General features: G+C 33.6%; 1 pseudogene; it reads right to left on the bottom strand.

The window, feature by feature from the left end:
• Positions 1-475: 475 nt before the first annotated feature.
• LOC130507718 (protein NRT1/ PTR FAMILY 5.1-like) lies at positions 476-2609 on the bottom strand (annotated as a pseudogene).
• Positions 2610-4084: the final 1475 nt, after the last annotated feature.

Here is a 4084-nt window from a genome sequence, read left to right on the forward strand (position 1 = left end):
TAGTCTGATGGTATGGGTTGTTCAATGTCACGGTTGCTTCATACAATGACACTTGATTATCCCTTGTCCTAAGCAATACACTATCCAAACGTGTGCATTTTAATAATGATATGGAAACTTGATTAAGTCTAACCATATTTAGTGTAGATAAGAGTTTCAAAGGTAGCTTGTTCAATAGTTTTTTCTCGTTGGTTGAATCTTAAGGCAGATGCTCTCATGCTCGTTGTTTTAAGCAATTAACCCAGCTTTTTCTCAAACCAGGATCATGTGCATTCTTCAATGTAATCAATGGGAATCGATTTGTGTTCAACAAGCAGAACAAACCCACCATATATAGAACTTGAGTAATTGCTTCATTCTTTCCAATTTTAATTGATTGTTTAGAATAAACACTAAAGTTTTATTCGTCATATCATGTTATCAAAATACCACAACTTACAAATTTTCTTGAAAACCATATATATGTATCGCATAGTTATAGTTGGATAGTAAGAGGTGATGTGTCTAAGGCTTTGGCCTCCATTCAACGCATCCTCCACTAAACTCTTTGATCTCATCACTCTTGTAAACATACTTGCTAGCTGTCCACAAAAGAACAACCCATGTTGACAATCGAAATCGCCAATAGAAACCCATAATAGTAATCTAGCCTTGAATCATTCAAATTATCCCCAATCCAACTCTTCCTCCTCCTTTACTCGTGATCTTATCAACCATAGTCACCAAGAAGCTATTCAAGAAGTTCCCAAGACCGATCCCACTCGTAAAAAACGTCGTTCCAAGGCTCTGCATCTCCTCAGGTGACTGGTCGTAGAAAAACTCAAGCAAACCAATCGCGTTGAACACATCCCCAATGCCTAGAAGTGAGTACTGAGGGAGCAACCAGAAAATGCTCATAGGCACAAATTTTTCGGGCTAGCTATGTGAAATTCCTTTATCACTCGCATCCTCTTGACCTCGACCGCTGAAGCAACCGCGATTGCAACAATTTGGATCACAAACCCTATCCCTAGCCTTTGGAGTATAGTGATCCCCCTAGGATTTCCGGTTTTCTTGCGCAATGAAGAGGGAACAAAGTATTGTCATACATTGGCACTGAAAGAAGCATTGAGAGTGTAACAAAACTTCCCAGCGAAGCCGCAGGGATTTGGAAGTGGGATCCGAGTTTTCGGTCCAGGGTGGTTCCTTGTTTGACGAAGAGAGTGTTCACTTGTGCCCATAAGGTGCTTGGGATTAAAGTGACAAGCCATATTAAGGTAAGCCCTAACACACGCTTTGCCACTTCCACTTTTGTCACTGTACAAGGTAACTCTCCCGAACATGTCATAAATGGCCGCTTTATCCAAGAACCTGTGATAGCAAAAGCCAAATCATTTAAAAATTACTTTGTGTCTTGTCTACTCCAAGATTTTTTCTAGGAAATATGCCTAGAAATAAGCTTCGATTTTTGATCAAAAAAAAAAGCTTGATTAAAAGGTGAACATTTTAGATATAGAAGTTTGTACTAATGTAATAGACTTATTTTAGCCATTAATACTTCATATATATATACATATGCCAACAAGTAAAGCTACTAACATAAAAATATTCTTAAGTTTCTTAAGTTTTCTATACTAAGTTATCTTTGCAATGATGCTGTGCTGCCAAGACATTAAAGTGGGACGATATTGGAGAAATCATTAACGTGGAGAAGGTGGGATTTGAGGACCATCCAATAAAATATTTTTTTTGTAAAACTGCTTACCATCCAATAAAATATTCTAAGCAAGAGTCAAAGGGTACCATGATATAATCAACATTGCATATGTTCCACGTCATTAACCACTAGAGACAAGAGCACCATTAATTTGGGTAGATTCTTCGAGTGGTTCCTATTGGGAGTTTATAACTCTTGTCAATGGTCAAGGATCAAACTACAACCATCCACTTTTACCTTTTTCATCTTGTTTAATGAACATGTCAAAAAATAAAAATATCCAGTTTATCTAGAAACATAATTTGAGGGAGTAGATTTAAATATGAAAGTAAAATATTAATTCATATTGATAGATGACAACACTGACCTGAATATGGGAGTGTGATGAACTTGATGTTTCCCAGTGCTTTTGTAATAATGTGAGTCAAGCTCATGAAGCTCCAAAACGGCACTAGGACAGTTAAGCTTTCGGTTTTTGAATGCCATGATAGGGACTCTAACCAAATCTTTGGCCAAATTGTCTGATTTGATGACCTTATGTCTATAAAATGGTGTGCCGATATAGAACACAAGGAGGAAGAAACCAAGAGTCCTACTGTAGGGATACCATAACCTAAACCCCACCCAACATTCTCTTGGATGTAACAAGCCCTAATGTCGCGAATAATGCACCCAAGAAAGAGCTGAACATCCACCAATTGAAGAATGAAACCTTTTGCTTTTTCTCTATAAGGCTGTAATTGTCGAATTGGTCCGCTCCAAACGTGGAAATGTTCGGTTTGTTCCACCAGCTCCAATGGCAATGGTATAGAGAGACATGTAGAAAAAATGCTATTTGTAAAGAGGATGCTTTGTTGCATACCCCGTTTGCGCATGTCGGTCTTAAGGATTTTACCGTTACCGCCATTGTTAAGAGAAATCATCCCCTACAAACAAAAACATGATTCAGATCTCATAACCTCTAGACATTTGTGTTTATAATTTTGTGTGTGTTCATGTTTTTTTTTCTTTTGTAAGCAATCATCTGCGATGTTGAATCCGAATTCCTTGTAAATTGTTAATGTAAATATTTGATAAAAAAATTTGACAAAAATTTTTTTTTTTGATAAAATTGAAGAAAATAAAATAATGCATTTTAATACACTTGGCGTTTGAAACGTTTGAAATCCTAGCAAGTACGTGCAGATAAAAGGTCGAAGGCAACTTCACGGAGTCCATGTCTTAATAGACAACAAAATCAAATCATTTGACTTGGATTTTGACTGGTTATTGAGTTTTCTTTTTCCTTTATATATATATATATAGAAGATGATCTAGCTAAAAGTCATTTCTTGATTGGGTTTGATAAGTCTTCCTTTTAATTTTCTATGGATGCGGATAAGATATGTGTTCATTGCTAAACCAATAAAACTGAAGTATAGTGGAAATCGTGCGTCTTCTTGAAGATGTGGGGAAGACAACTGATGAAACGTACGTACCAATGTCTGAACGATCAACATAAACCAAAACTCAAAATAAAATAAAACGGAGTTAGCTTTCATCAACTAGTTGCTTAAATTATGACACGTCGTTTACATTTTAGACGCAGAGAGAACGTGTTCCACCATCAAGCCTGTGGTTATTTAAAATCTGTATATAAATACCAAGTAATAAGAAAGTTTACACAAAAAAAAAAGTTTACACCAAAAAAAAAAGTTGATAAAAGGAAAAGTATTCTAGTTTTGGTAGTAACTCACAAAATATGAAAATTCCTTTATAACAACAGATTTTAATTTAAAAGTCACATTAGTGCTGCCAACAGCCGTCAAGATGTTGTAAGAAACCATTTGCTATATGAAAACAAACTTTCCTTTTGTTTAATTCAAAACAAAACCCTTATATATTATTTGAGAAACATACATATTTTTAGTTATTTCCATGTGCTATCACTACAATAATTTTTAGAATCTTTAAAAAGTAGGTTAGTCTATCTATTATATACTATACTTTTCACTAAATTATTCATAATAATTATTACTGTATAAAACATATGCTTTTTATTTCTTTAAATAAAAACTATGAATTACCTAATGCTACTCAAATTAACATGAAAATTAATAATTTTGATAAAACTTTTTTGATAATAATTTATTTATCCTCTATAATTTTTGTTTAAGTAGAATAAATTAGACAGTCACATTAACTATGTAATAAAAATATTATTTTATGTATATGTTATATTTGAATTTTAAAATGAATATAAATTAATCAAACTGGCCAAAAATCTTACATTGAATATTTTTTGATGTGATTTAATTTTTTATAACAAGACCTAAATGATCATTAAACCACAGGAATAGAAGTATCATTTAGTAAGTATTCATATTTAAGATATATATCTATTTTAAT

The sequence above is a fragment of the Raphanus sativus genome, unplaced genomic scaffold (assembly GCF_000801105.2).
Source record: "Raphanus sativus cultivar WK10039 unplaced genomic scaffold, ASM80110v3 Scaffold5349, whole genome shotgun sequence".
Taxonomy (NCBI): Eukaryota; Viridiplantae; Streptophyta; class Magnoliopsida; order Brassicales; family Brassicaceae; genus Raphanus; species Raphanus sativus.